At 46.2% G+C, this 15,145-nt stretch overlaps 1 protein-coding gene and 1 long non-coding RNA gene across 2 annotated transcripts in view; one reads left to right on the top strand and one right to left on the bottom strand.

Annotated features, from left to right (window-relative positions):
• The window catches only part of Tbc1d9 (TBC1 domain family member 9), a 101,106-nt gene that overhangs the window by 24,089 nt on the left and 61,872 nt on the right, over window positions 1-15,145 (top strand).
• Window positions 3,888-9,828, bottom strand: LOC108348918 (uncharacterized). The gene is made up of 2 exons (XR_015644057.1): window positions 9,458-9,828; window positions 3,888-5,058 (listed from the first exon to the last, which is right to left on the bottom strand). It is a non-coding gene; the product is annotated as an uncharacterized LOC108348918 (long non-coding RNA).

Here is a 15,145-nt window from a genome sequence, read left to right as displayed (position 1 = left end):
CGGAATGGTGATAAAGGAAAAGGTGGGATGCCACCAGAGAGCAGGAAATGACGCTTTGGTGACTGCCAAGGGGAGAGGAGAAAGCCCGGGATGGAATCTGTTGGCTTAGCATTTCCAAAGCTTACTTTGATAAGGGTCGGAAGCACTACTCCTTAGGGTCCCGAGGGCTGGCCGCCAGTAACCAGACCTGTCCAACAGCCTGGCAGTTCACCTAGTGCTGCTAACAAACAGAAGATTGAACAACACATGAGTTAGCTGCAGCATACGTATGCACACCTCTGACCCAAGCTCATCCCTGTGGTCTCGTTATCAGACCCAAGCTCATCCCTGTGGTCTCGTTATCACTCTGGTGACTTACCATGTCCACAGGATCAAATACCAAGATCGAGAGGAAGGGAACTCAAACTCAGCTCCGGGATGTGGTTTCTAGTGAGTGCCTCATGCCTTCAGGGTTTCTTAGCCTTTAGGTGTTCCCCTGCAGTTTTCAAGAATACGAGTCTATTGGGAAGTGGCCGTGGCCATTGGAGCATCTCAGAATGCTCCTTCCTATCGTCTCCATGTCACTCCCTAGAGGTTCCCATCACTGTACCTTGGACATCACCTATTAATTCCAATGGAGCCTGGCCTTGTAGGATACAAGTCCAGGCCAGGACTGGACCTGTATTAAAGCTAGCATGGAGACATTGTGCCTCTCATAGAGGGTTCGCAAGGGTCTAGGTGAAGAGAGGCAGGTACTACCTACCAAAAGGACTCTGGGTCTGGAGAAATGGAATGTGGGGCAGCTACCAGAATAGGCATTTGTGCACTGGGCCATAGTTCTAGACACCATCGAGCAAGATGATCTTGTGGTAAGACCATTACAAATGTAAGCACTCCTCAGAGAATCCCTCACAAAACTGGGCCTGTAGTCACACTTCAGAATAGAGACAGAACAGGAGAGAACATCTATTATAGCTACAGTATTCCTTGTAGCCTGGGTAGTTAGCCAGGGTTTGGGACAGTTTGATCAAAACACCCTTAGTGTATTTTCTGTTGCTTGACAGAGAGAAAGAAAACAGCTTCAGTGTTTGGATAAGTGTCCCTGAAAGCCCACTTATTAAAGGTTTGGTTCCAGGGTAGCACTCTTGGGAGATGGTGGAATCTCCAAGAGGCAAAATGAGTGGAGGTCTTGGGTCAGTGGGCCGTGCTCTTACAAAGGGATTCTGGGAATATTTTCTCTGACAGTGAGATGAGCCATTTTCTATCTCACGTGTCTCCTACCACTGCCACTTGACACTTCAGCCAGAGACCCGAAGCAGCGGGTCTGCCCAGCTTTGGACCGCATTCTCTGTGAACCATGATAAACCTTTTCACTTCTGAGGTAATACCTCATGCATTTCGAGGCAGTCATGTGAAGCTAACTCAGAGGTTTATTTGACCATGGTTCTGGGAGGTGGAAAAGCATGACTCTCCCACTTTGTGAAGGATTCTTACTATGTCATAATAAGGTTGAGCTGGTCACGTGGCCAGATAGACCAGGTTAGCTACCTCAGGTCTCTGCCTCTTATATAGACTCAGTAAGTGGCCATCATAGTAGCTGCAGTGTGTATGTGCTTCTTCCTTCTTCTCTGAAATATGAAGTTGCTTTTGGTCATGGCATTTATCACAGCAACAGAAAAGTAACTAGAGCTTTCCTTTCTTTTGTCTAATTCATTCTAATTCACTACCCAAGTAGGAGCATCCACAGCAGCAGTTTTCAACCTGTGGCTCTGGATTCTTTTAGAGTCAAAAGACCCTGTCACAGGGTCACCTAAGGCCATTGGAAAGCACTGATAATTACATTACCTCACAATAATAACAAAATCACGGTTATGAAGCAGCAAATCAATTTACATAGAAAACAATTTTGTAGTTGGCGCTCACCACAACATGAACTGTACTAAATCAGGGTCACAGCACTGGGAAGGCTGAGAACCACTGTTCTCTAGTTTATGAAACCCATCTGTGTAGAATGTTATCTGATCATCCCCACAACCTTGGGAGAGTGTTAGGAAAGATGCAGAAAGCTGTGCCGGGCTAAGTGACTTTCGGAAGCTGTGCAGCCTGTAAACAGAACCCTGAAGTTTACACCTCCCTCCTCTGTTGCTTCGCCCTCCGTGGGTTCTTCACAGTCACAGTGTATATGAGTTTCGACAGGATAGACCAGTACAACTTGCAAGTTAACATCTTTGGGTTGCTGAGTCCTCCCCCAAATTTAAGATAAACAGGTTAGTTATTTTGGAAATTTCCCTAGTGATTGTCTTAAAAATTATTTCAATTTTTATAGGGGGAATAATTTTCTAATTATTTGGCTTGCTCTTTGAGAAAGAGTTCAATCATGTTTGTTGGCACATACATTATGAACTACCCTGAAAGGTGCCAAGGAGGATGGAGGCTCTGGTGTAGACCATATATGGGACTCTGACCCAGTGTTCTTGGGGCTCATTCAAAGGGGTGAGCAAAGACATCAGAGAGATGAACACCTTTACAAGTGGAACTGTCTGCCCTTACGAAGGCAAAGATAGGGAAGATGTCTTTTCTATGCCCATGCTAATGAAAAAAAAAAGCCATATCGTTTGTAAACATATGCAAGCCAAACATATATACAGGCTAACATTGGGAAATAATAAGCTCTCAATTCTGATTTGCCATATACACACTGAAGTTAAAGGTATAGAAATAGCATCTAACCTAGTAGTGACTAAATGGCTTTCATGTGCACTGTCGAGGCCACCACAGAGCCCTGACACCTGCTTTGCATTATAACACACCTAGGAAGGGAAAGGGTTTCAGCACGCTCCAAAGTAACCTGCCACAGAGGTTGAGGGGTCCTTGTCGGTGTTTCTCAGAGCAGCACTGAGCAGCTGTGGCAAACGGACTTAGAGAATGAAGGGGTTGGGCACAGAGTACAATGGCTTTCCTATCTGGCCAGTCATAGCCATATTTTGCTGCAGCCAGGGAAATCCCCAAAAGGACAGAGCACACCCCTCTCCCAGTCACATCTTCAGGCCACCATGACTGGGAAGAACCCGACTTCCCAATCTCTCCCCAAGATTCCAGAGGCTTGGTCCCTCGCCAAGCCCAGGGCCAGTTTGGGAATGAGCAGGAGCTGGGGTGTGGTGCCTAGTGCTGCCCTTGACCATGCTCAGATGAGGTGAACGATTAATGTGACCACTACATACCAGACTAGCGTTCACAACCCTCACAGGGATTACCTAAGACCACGGGAAAACACTGAGATTTACACTACAACTCATAACAGTAGTTATGAAGTTAGTTATGAAGTAGCCATGAAATAATTGGTTGAGGGTCTACAGGACATGAGGAACTGTATTAAAGGGTCACCGGCATTAGGAAGGTTGGGAACTACTGTGCTAGACTTAAGTGAAATATTGTGCCCAAGGCAAATTAGAGCCACGTCACATATAAAAGGACAGGGATGGTAAATCACTGAGTTCCGTAGTCGTTTGTGTAGTAAGCAGGCCCCCACAGTTTGAAGAAGCGCCTTGAACTAGAAACAAAACCAAAGCAATGTGTGGTGGCACAGGCCTGTGACCCTGGTACTGAGAAGGTAGAGGCTGGAGCCTGAGAGTCCAAGGTCACCTCGGGCTACATGGGAAGATCTCTCACGAGAACAGAGCAAGACCACAGAAAAGGAATCTGAGTTCTTCTTTTTTTTCCCTCTTCTCTGTCAATCCAAACGGCAGAGAGTTGCTTCTGCATCAGGGAACTTTGGCTGACCCTCGGCAGCAGCATTGTAACCGGTTTTCAGGGTGCCCCAACCACCCCAGGAAGAGCAGAAACTCCCTTGTGTATTCAGTGAGGACATTGGTTGGGAAACACTAGTGGGAAGGCATCCATGCGTACAATTACCTTTTAAGAACGTCCCACGATATTTATTTTTATGTGACTCTCCCTCCCACTGTCACTGTATTTCATTAAATCCAAAAGTAGACTGAGACCAAGTGTTAAGTCCCTCCTCCTCCAGACCTGGTTTGTGGGGAAATTCTTTAAATGAGCAAAGTAGTACCAATGTCCCTCGTCATCTGTGGGCTCCAACCAACCATAGGTGGTTGTTGGAAAGTGTTGAGGAAAAGGTAATTTTTATAACAAACAGGTCACATGTTTCCTCTCAGAGTCACTGCCTACAAGGCTACTGTAGAGCTCCTTATGCGGCATTGCACCTCATTGGCTGACGGAAACGCGATGTCTTGAAGCACCACGTGGGAGGAACTTCACAGGAGATATCATAACACTGTGCCAGGAGTCCAGGCAGCTTTGGTGTCCTTGGGGAATTCTAGACTCCATGTGTGTATTTTTGTGCAGTTTCCTCCATAAGATGAATAATATTAGTGTTGTAGATGTAATGTGAGGTTTGAAAACAACCAAACGCGGTTTTCATAACTTTAAAATTCCTCATTCATACATAAAACAGTAACACAAGAAATAATCCCTCCCCCTTCATCTTTGCTCACCGTTTCCTCACTGAAGACGTAAGGGATGGGACAATTGCTGCTGTCACAACCGTTGCTGTAAGATCAGATCGCAGCATGTCCGTGGGACAGGTTGACAGCCAGCAGCACAGGCAGACACCACTTTCTCAGAAGTGAGTTTTGAAAAGAAACGCTTCTCCAGCCCAGCACACTGCTTTCCCACACAGTGACCCCGAGTTCTGCAAACATGGGCCTATTTCAGAGGAATAACTCACGTGGTGTTTCTATGCAAGCCTGGACGTCTTAGGAAATCCCACTGGCGTCCAGTGTGTTCTCTAAGGAACCCCACTACGCGTACCGGTCACTTTCAGATACTGAAAGATACTGATGTTACCCTAGACGCCCTTGAGAAGAGAAGGGTGGGTGCTGGTTACAGACCCCAGCTCACAACCTCCTTCCGTTCACGCCATTTGTTGGTGCCCTGGTCTTCCAGTCTCCATTTTCTGTGTTGAAACTCAGTGTAGGCCTTTGATGGAGATTGTGCTCACGTTTTCTTTTCTCGGAGAAGCATCCCTTCACTTGACACTACCCAGAGCCAGAAGTCTGCCTAGGAGAGAGTGCAGTGTGCTGAGGTCAAACGAGATGTCCCACCACCAATGCAAACTGCTGCTCTGTCTCCCCCATGTAGCTAGCATGGCTGGTCTATTCTGCAGCTGTACTTTTCATCTTTTAGGATGTTTGGATGCGAAGCAGGAAAGCGTATTATTAAATTGTGGTTGATGCTGGGCACCTTGAGGAACTTGGCTCATTGTAGTGTAAAAGGTGGCGCACACTCCAAAAGGCCCATGGAGCCACAGGGACAGCCCGGGGTTTATTTGGGCTCTGAGTAACACTAAACGGGGACTCATTCAAGTTATTTTGAATCCAATTACTTGGGCTTGGTTGCTAGGATACCTGGACCCAGAGCCAGATCTGGAACACCAAAACGACCATGGGAGACAGATGGGCGAAAGTGGCTTTCTACTCTAGCTCTTTGGTTCTCCGGGATGCCACACGATGCCCTTCGGGGCTGGCTTCCTCTCTCTTCAGCATCTGCGTCTGTTACCTGGCTCCCTGCGTTCTGTTTTTTCATGTTGCCCTTTCCCCGGCCCCATGTGGCTTTTTTTCTTCTGGTATCTCAGCTCACATCCCTGAGAGGGTATGGTGATAGGTGCCTTCTCTCTTTACTCGAGGCTACCGATCAATCCTTTGTTCTAACTGGGTGGTCCAAGGCGGCCTATTCTACACTGTGACACATTGTTTCTCCAGGTCCAGTTACAGGTGTTACTCTAGAGGTTGCCAGTTCTCAGGGAGCGCAGAGGAAGTAGGAGCCAATTTTAGTGACATTGTTGATAAACTCTTCCAGTGGGTTCTTTGTTTAGTAGTCCATTTCTGTACTCCCCATGTTATATGTACACATTTCATAACTATAACAATACTTATGATGATTTTGGCAGTGTAACAATTAAGTGTGAGAGTCCGTTTAATGGGTAAAGAGCTCACCTCACAAATAACCACGAGAACCAAGATAATCTCAGCACTAAGGTAAAAGTGCCAGGTGTGGTGACAAGTGTGCATACCCAGCTGCAGAGGCCGAGACAGGATCCCTGGGCCTCACTGGACAGCCAGCCTTGTCTAATTGGTGAAGCCCAGGCCACGGAGAAACCCTGACTCAAAGGAAATGCCAAGGACATGTCCTTGAGGATGACACCTGACATCGTCCTCTGGTTTCCACAAACATGTGCACACATGTGTGCATACACACACACCCAACAAATTCACACACAGATGAATAAAAACACATCACTACAAAGTCAAGAAAGAGTGTGGTTTAGGGGTGAGGAGATTCCTCAGTTGGTAAAGTCAGGACTTGCTTACCATCCCAGCTAGCAGGAATTTTGGGCTCCAAACACAGTACAGAATTCTGCTTCAAGAAATGAGGTGGACAGTGATGGAGGGAGATGCCAACAGCGGTCTTCTAGACTCCACATTTGAATGCAGCGGCAATCACATTCACACACCCACGGACATACGTACACGCACACGACTAGAAGACTTATTTCTTATTGCATCCACCTTCCTAGAAGTTCCCTGAGCTGGTGTAAGTGCAGAGAACTTTTTCTTTGCCTAGCGGCCCAAAGACTGTGCCTTTAATGAATACACGATGGTGGAAATGTGCGATTCACTTGATTCATTCCATTTTCATAGCTTTTTTTTTTTTTTTCCTTTTTTTTTTTTTATTAACTTGAGTATTTCTTATATACATTTCGAGTGTTATTCCCTTTCCCGGTTTCCGGGCAAACATCCCCCTCCCCCCTCCCCTTCCTTATGGGTGTTCCCCTCCCAACCCTCCCACCATTGCCGCCCTCCCCCCATAGACTAGTTCACTGGGGGTTCAGTCTTAGCAGGACCCAGGGCTTCCCCTTCCACTGGTGCTCTTACTAGTATATTCATTGCTACCTATGGGGTCAGAGTCCAGGGTCAGTCCATGTATAGTCTTTAGGTAGTGGCTTAGTCCCTGGAGGCTCTGGTTGCTTGGCATTGTTGTACATTTTCATAGCTTTTAAGGCTTAGGCGAGCAAGCGGGGAAACACCCTGCTCCCACAGCTGGGAAGCAACACAGGGCAGTGAGATGGATAAGCGCTCTGAACTACACACACTGGGGGGGATTGGGGGAGATGGTCGGTCTACCCTAGAATGCAAGGTCAGCTCCTTTTCCACTAAAGTGCGCTTTGGGGAAGATGCTAAGTGTTTTCATGTTACTTAGCCCAGGGCAGGAGGATAACCTTGAACTTTTGACCCACTCCTTCACTTCCCCCACCCCCATCTCCCTAAAGTAGGATTACAGGCATGTGGCTCGTACACTGTCAGGTGCTCAGTTTTTTCGATGCTGGCATTGGATTCAGAGCTCCCCGAATGCTAGGCAAACACTCTACGGTCCGAGATGCCTCCCCAGTTTCCTGTAATGAGATTGCTGACCGATGGTTACTTCAGGCTGCCACAGTCATCGCAAATGACAGTAGCCCTGTGTGTACTTGATTGTGTGATCTCCCTGAGTGACAGTGCAACCTATATGGTTAGGAAAAATATTTAATTATTCACTTTCTCATTATAAAAGTACTAAGTGAACATTTGAGATTTGTGTGTGTGTGTGTGTGTGTGTGTGTATGTGTGTGTGTGTGTGTGTGTGTGTGTGTGTGTCCCTGTGTCCCTGTGTGCACACATGCCCTGTGGAAAGCAGAAGGAATTAAATCCCTTAGAGTTTGAGTCACAGGGAGTCATAAGCTTCCCAGTGTGTGTGTGTGTGTGTGTGTGTGTGTGTGTGTGTGTGTGTGTGTGTCACGTGCACTGGGACAGACTTTGGGTCCTCGGCCTTATCTCTGGCCCTTGAAAAATTTTAAAAATCCAGTGTAAATTAATGGTCATTAATATTCTGTAGATATTAATTAATCCTGAAAATTATAGCAGTAATTGTTCCTTAACCTGCTAGTTCCCAATAACCACACAGAGACTTCTTAGTATTTTAAAGCTTAGTTAGCTGATCAGACCCTCAACCAGCTAAGTTAACCCGGCCACCTAGCCCCATCCAGCCACATGGCTAGCTATACCTTCCAGGCCCATAGTAATGCCTGTCTCCTGTCTCCTGTCTTTTGCTAGGAGATGTCCTTTCTTCTTCCCCTTTCTTTTTCCCAGAGTTCCTTTTCTCTCCTGGTGTGATTTCTGCGTCAGACTCCAAGCCCAGGAACGGAGGCCCTGCCCAGCTGCTTTCTGCCCAGCTATAGGCTGTAGGCATCTGTATTCAACCAATAGTTTTAAACTAAGGAGCAAGGCATATGTGAGAATTCACAGCTAGGCTTGAGGCAACCAGACCTCCGGATATAGAATTTAGCATTATAATACATAACAGACCAAACTTCAAGAGCCCAGATTCGAGAAAACTTTAAAATTCCTATTCCATCTCCTAATATTAATATTTAAATCTATTTTGTAATCTTTATCTGATATATACTTTGTGGTTTTTAACACAAATAATATTTTTTGACAAATTAGGTCATACAAAACAAATATTAGTTTTAGGTTTTGGTTTGCTCCCCCCACCCCCCAACATAGTAGGTGCATTTCACCATGCCATTAAACAGTTGTTTGGAGATGGAATTTTTAATGTCTCATTATTATTATATAGATATATTGTGATTTATTTCCAGTGGTTCTTAACTTTCCTAATTCTGTGACCCTTTAATACAGTTCCTCACATTGTGGTGACCCCCTAACAAATATTGGTACTTCATATAGGTAATTTTGCCACTGTTATGAATCATAATGTAAACAATTATCTGTGTTTTCTGATGGTCTTGAGCGACCCCTGTGAAAGGGTCATTTGACCCCCAGTCATACATGCAGGTTGAGAACTACTGATGTAATAAATATTTAAGTTACCATAGAGGTTAACTTTTAATTCAGCACTACTCTGCCTCCTAACATTTCATTATGCTGGACATGGTGGTGCACACACACCTTTAGTCTGAGCACTTGGGAGGCAGAGGCAGCTGGATCTCTGAGTTTGAGGCCAGCCTGGTCTACAGACAGCCAGAGCTACACAGACAAACCCTTTCTCAAAAAACACGCTGGATGATGATGATGATGGTGGTGATGACGATGGTGATGACGCTGTCAATAACAGCAGCAATATTTCCTTATAGAGGTAGCGTTCTATAGCTGATAGATGCTGGTGGGTTTTCAGAGATAGAAGTTCTATGGGGTTAGGAGGAAGTTTGATACAGTGGTTCTTAGAAATGTCACCTCTGTGAGAGGCAAGGCTGGGGAGCATCAGGTCCGGGGGCATCCAGGAAGAGTGGTTCTCAGCTGTTAAAATGGAAAGTGACTCCCAGCACCAGAAGCTCCTCTCCCAGTAATTCCAAGATGACCTTGGCTGGCCCAGGGGATCAGTTTCGGGTTTTCAGACCTACCTGTAAACAAGATTAGAATCAGCACGCCTTCCTGCTGTGCGAATGGAAGCCGCTGGAGTCTAATCAAACAGCGGCTGTCTGCTCACCGCCGTTGGCTTGTAGCAGCGTGCCTTTTATCCGACTTCAGTCCTGTCATCTCATTGGTCTGTGCTGGAGCAGAATTAATCCCAATTGAAAGGCAGAGGACAGCAAGCTCCCTTGTGACATGCTGAGAGCACCAGTTGGGGTCAGGGATGCTTCCTGGAGAAACTTCTGGGCAGAGGTACCTGCACTGTGTTTTAATGTCCTAATGGCGCCATCTTTGAAAAGGAAATTGTCTCTAACAAAGACAATTCTTTGCTTCTTTGCTGTTGGTATTCTGTCTAAGCTCCACCCCCACAGCCAGGTATGCTCCGCCCCACAGTTGCCTAGCAACAGCCAGCCTGCCTGACTATATAAGGAACTGCTTGCCCCCTCCTCTCCCTCTTACCCCCTCTTACTCTTTGTTCTTCTCTCTTCTTGCCCCCCCCCCCCCTTTCCCCTTCCCTCCACATCCCCATGGCCGGCCACCTTTCCTCTCCTCTCCTCTTCTCTCATTAAACCTCTCCACGTGAAACCATGTTGTGTTGGTATGTTCTGTCCGGGCTCGGGGCGAGATTTAAACCCTAACACTTGCCCCTCTGCAGTGTGCGAGTGTGTGTGCGTGCGTGTGTGTGTGTGTGTGTGTGTGTGTGTGTGTGTGTGTGTGTGTATTTGTATTTGTGTTGCCGGGAGTTGATGTCTGGTGTATTCCTCAATGGCCCTTGGTTTTTGAGACAAGGTCTCTTACTCAATCTGGAAGTAGCCAGTTTGGCTGGGCTGGCTGGCCCACAAGCCCTCAGGATCTTTGTGTCTTGGCTTCCCCAGCTTTGGCATTACAGACATTTGCTGACTTTTCACTCAGGTGATCTGAACCTCATCAAGTACTGTACTGGTTGAGCCATCCCCCTAGCTGCGTGCGGAACCCACACTTTTGTTTGTCTGCTGGACCCTGCCAATGACGTAGCAGTCAGGCACATCCAACCATTTGGTAGTGTGACAGCATTGTCCTCTCCGAAGTTCATGAACAGCACAGCTGAGTCACAACAAAAGAGAAGGGAAAACAATGTCATAAAATTTTAAGTAACCTTATGATTTTATGTTGGCCAGTTTCATGGCTGTCCTTAGCTGCGTTCAAGGCCTGGCTGGCCTCACTAGCCCTGAGTGGGAGGTAAGGCAAGGTTTGCACTGAGCTGTACTGTATTCTGGTGATTCCTTTAAGCCACTGCCCCAAAGGGAAGGAAAAAAGTCCTTCCAGATTCTCTCCTTTTATGCAATTGAATGTGGCATGTGTGACTTTAAAAGGATGTCCTTTCTGGGCAGACTGGAGCAGCTCTTGGAAGACTTGGCCTTCCAGGTTCCTGGGAGCCTGGAGCAGCACACACTAATTGGCTTTTACCCAAAGGCTCGGCAGATAAAGCGCTCTCAGACGGCAGCCTCCTGCTCTGTTTGTTTAGTTAGAAGCCAGTCTGTGCTTTCTCTTTTGAGGTAGGAAATAGAAAAGCTTCAGCTGCCTTCTCTCCTACTGACTGCTCACTTGCTGTGTTCTTCCAAAAACCACTTGAGGGTACTCACCTGCCCTGGCTCTCGACTCTCTAAACCTGTTTCCTTTTTTTGCAAGATGAGGTAAGGGTCTCTGGGGATCACCTGATACACTAGATCAGGTTCTCTCAACACTTTGAAAGCAGTGCCCTGTGGGATCAACGCCCAGAGAATAAAACCTTTCTCCTCCATTCATGTATTCCTGCCCTCGACTGAGAAGTGATGTAGGCTTTTGTTTTCATTTGCATTTCGACAACAGCATATTTTCTCAGACTGGAAGCTGAGTTATAGAACTGAAGGGTAGGGGTTGGGGATTTGGCTCAGTGGTAGAGCGCTTGCCTAGCAAGCTCAAGGCCCTGGGTTCGGTCCCCAGCTCTGGAAAAAAAAAAATTAGAACTGAAGGGTACTTCTAAAAACTGTACACAGGAGTCTGATAGCAGACCCCCGAGAAAATGATCAGTGGTTCTCAACCTGTGAGTCACTGTCACTTGTGGGGGAGGGTGACTAAATGACCCCTTCACAGGAGTTGCATATCAGATATTTACATTACAATTCCTAACAGCAAAATTATAGGTATGAAGTAGCAATGAAATAATATCATGGTTGGAGTCACTGCGACCCGAGGGCTGCAGTATTGGAAAGGTTGAGAACCACTGCTCTAGAGCCTTCCTTTCCTTTATTTAGTGGGACGTGTTTAGTTTATTATTATTACTTTTAAGATAGTATCTCACTATGTGGCCCCGGCTTACCTCAAACTGAGGCTTCTCGCATTAGTCATTATTAGATCTGTCACCATGCTTGGCTAGGTTAGTGTTACTTAAAAGACATAGCGTTGAACTGTTTATCGTTTTTGCTCCCAGTTATGAATAGAAACTTGAGATTGAGCATTTAGAAATTTAGAGTAATTTATCTGTTGAATTTAACAACAAAACATGGTCCTTGCTTTTTATGCCATATACCCTTTTACTGCTGCATTTTGTAAAAGTCTTCAGTTCATTGGAAACCACCTCAGCTACTTTTCATTGCTGTGACAAAACACCAGAACCTAGACAACTTATGAAGAGGAGTTGGGACTTGATAGTTTCAGAGAGAGAAGTCTGTGATCATCAGAGTAAGAAACGTGGTGGCAGACATTGCTCTAACAGTGTCTATCACGGCTTGAGACACAATCACAAGGCAGAGAAGCCGGCTGGCAATGGTGTGACAGGAATGCTTTTGAACCCAAAACCCACCCTCAGGGACACACCTCCTCCAACAAGGCCGCACCTAATCCTTCCCAAAGATTTCAACCAACTGGGGACTACATGTGCAAACACGAGCCTATGGGAGCCATTTTCATTTGGACTGCCACAGAAACTGAAAATCACAAGCATACGTACAAACTGCTTCTTAACCACGGCCAGTTTGGGAAATACTGGAATGGCTAACAGACCCAGTGGTGTATTCCTGACGCTGCTGCGCTTTGGAGTATTCTCTCCATCAACAGTAGACTACTCTCTCTCTCTCTCTCTCTCTCTCTCTCTCTCTCTCTCTCTCTCTCTCTCTGTGTGTGTGTGTGTGTGTGTGTGTGTGTGTGTGTGTGTGTGTGTGTGTGTGGTGTGTCTCTCTCTCTCTGTCTTGCCCTCTCTTCTGAGAGAGAGAGAGAGAGAGAGAGAGAGAGAGAGAGAGAGAGAGAGAGACAACCACACTTTTCCTTGAGACTATCCTGTTAGGTCTGTAGCTAGGGCAACATCATGGGCAGCAGTTAGAAGCTAAGATGAGCTGTAGAGAGCTCTTTTCTCAGAAGATGCTAGGAGTGGAACAATAAATGATATTTAAGACAATGAAATTATCCTCAGACTGTTCTACCTTGAAATTCTCATAGCCCTTTAATCTTTCCTTTATGCCCAGTAATACATAAACTTGAAAATAACTAATATGTTGTAGGTTATAAAACAGAGGGAAACACAGTGCCATTTCAGGCCACAGCCACCCCTGTGACAAGCCTCTCTCTGAACCTCTCACCTCTTCACACAGAGGACTGTCATTGCCTGTGTCCCTTCTCCATCATGCACAATGTTGGCCACCTTGACCTCTGGGGCCATCGTGCTGTTCATGGTGACTCCATGGACCCAGGTGCTTGCACAGTCAGAGGGCTGTCGATGCTTGCCCTGGCATCTGAACACAGCACCTTTGCCCCGGTCCCAGCCATCGCCAGGAAGCCCTTCGCCCTGCCTCTGTGTTGGGGACAAGCCTGCCGATGGGCTAGTCTGAGGTCTGAAGGCTTTTGGTTGTTTTGCTTTTGCCAACTGCTCACCACCAGGCTGAGTTGTGAAACTGGGCCAGGAAGATTTGCCTTTCCCCTAAAATTCTCCCGCTTTCGACGCAATTAACCATAGATAAATCTCAAACTAGTGCTGAAATTAGAGGAGAGAGTGATTTCTTCACATACATTTGAATACCACCTCTTTGAAATGGAGTTTCAGGCTCTCCTACATCCAGTCTCCATCGACTGTGTGATCTTTTGTTTTTAATTATTTTATTCTATGAAGAACTGCCATGAAGATGTGTAAGTTTGGGAGCGACCCTTGGCTTCTGCTAATCCAAAAGCTTGAAGGTTCTCTTGTTTTGGGCATCGCCATGTTCTGAATATGAGTGCTTTCCTTCAAAGGACTCCCAGGAAGAAAATACCTCAGGATTTTCAATGGGAAAACAATGTGCTAATTCCTGTAGTGTATAATTAAGTGAAAGGCGGTTGCCAGAGCCTAGAAAAGGGAGCAGTTAGTTACCAGAACACTTGAGTGGGTCACACTGGATGCTGACCTAGGAAGACTATGGAAAAGAAGTAGTATCTGGCTGCTGTGTTTTACAAAAAGATAAGAGAGATATGTTTGGTGGAGACAAGGTAAGGTGTGAGTGAAGGGAGCGCCCCTGTGGGCCCATGCTGAAGCATCCCTTCCCCTTCTGAGGTACCAGCCACAGGATGGTATAGTATAGAGTTTATTCTGGGCATGGGGAATAGAGGCTGGCCATGAGCATGTGGAGAGAGAGGGAATAAGGAGCAAGAGGAGGGGGGTGAGCAGCCCCTTTTATAGTGAGTCAGACATACCTGGCTGTTGCCAGGTAACTGTGGGGCAGAGCCTAGACTAAATGCCAACACCCATAAGCTGGGTAAACCTTGTAGACTGTGAGAGGTATAGAAGTAAACTAGGAAGGAGAAAATAATTAAAAACGGAAATTTCAGAGCACTTGACACCCTGGGCAATGGCATGAAAAGAAATCAGCAGGCACAGGGACCAGGCTGAAAGGAATGTAAAACTGACCTCCTGGGTGGGCTCTCCACTGCTTCTTAAAATTAGGTTCTGTGCTATATCATGTTACCTGCACAAGCGCTAAAGTGTCCCGGGAGCGATCGTTGACATCCAGAGAGGAGCAGCTAGAATAAAGTGCAGCCTGGAGACCTCCAGAAACCTTCCATTACCCCAGATAAGAAGGCAGGATGTGATCAATCCAAAATGGAAGCCTGGGCATACTGCTTCTCTAGCTTTAGAATGATCAATGAACCCTTGCTGACACGAATAGAAATGGACTGCGTGCGCCAATCAAGGTCTCTGAAGGAGTAGACTCAGAAGGTCCAACCTGATCCCCTTCAACAAATGCCAGCACAGGAGGAGTGGCAGATTACGCTCTGAGAAGGAACAGGCCAATGTACTTGGCTGTTGAAGAACCAGAGACATGCAAATTGAAGCATTCAACTTGTCCACAGCGTTTTTAAAACCCTTTGGATTGGCTAAAAACAAATCTTGTTGGCGGTGTCATGGGGAAACAGACACTACCAAGTTCTTGGAATGGCTAAAATCAGCATGGCCACCTTTAAGAATATTTCTGTAATATCTAATAAGGCTTAGGGATACACTTACTCTAGCATCCGGCAAAACCATTCCAAAGAACTGTGCTCAGGTGCCTTAAGATTTATTATCCAGAATTTAATCGCATACCTATTATAATAAACAAAAACAGGTGATAAATTCAAATGCCCTCTCCTAGGACAATGAATGGCATGGCCTAGTTATGTAGGAAAACACTGCATGATTAAAGTCAGCTAATCAA

The sequence above is a fragment of the Rattus norvegicus genome, chromosome 19, assembly GCF_021556685.1.
Source record: "Rattus norvegicus strain SHRSP/BbbUtx chromosome 19, alternate assembly SHRSP_T2T, whole genome shotgun sequence".
Lineage (NCBI taxonomy): Eukaryota > Metazoa > Chordata > Mammalia > Rodentia > Muridae > Rattus > Rattus norvegicus.
Note: the sequence above shows the minus strand (reverse complement) of the source record. Positions and strands in the feature narration are given on the sequence as shown.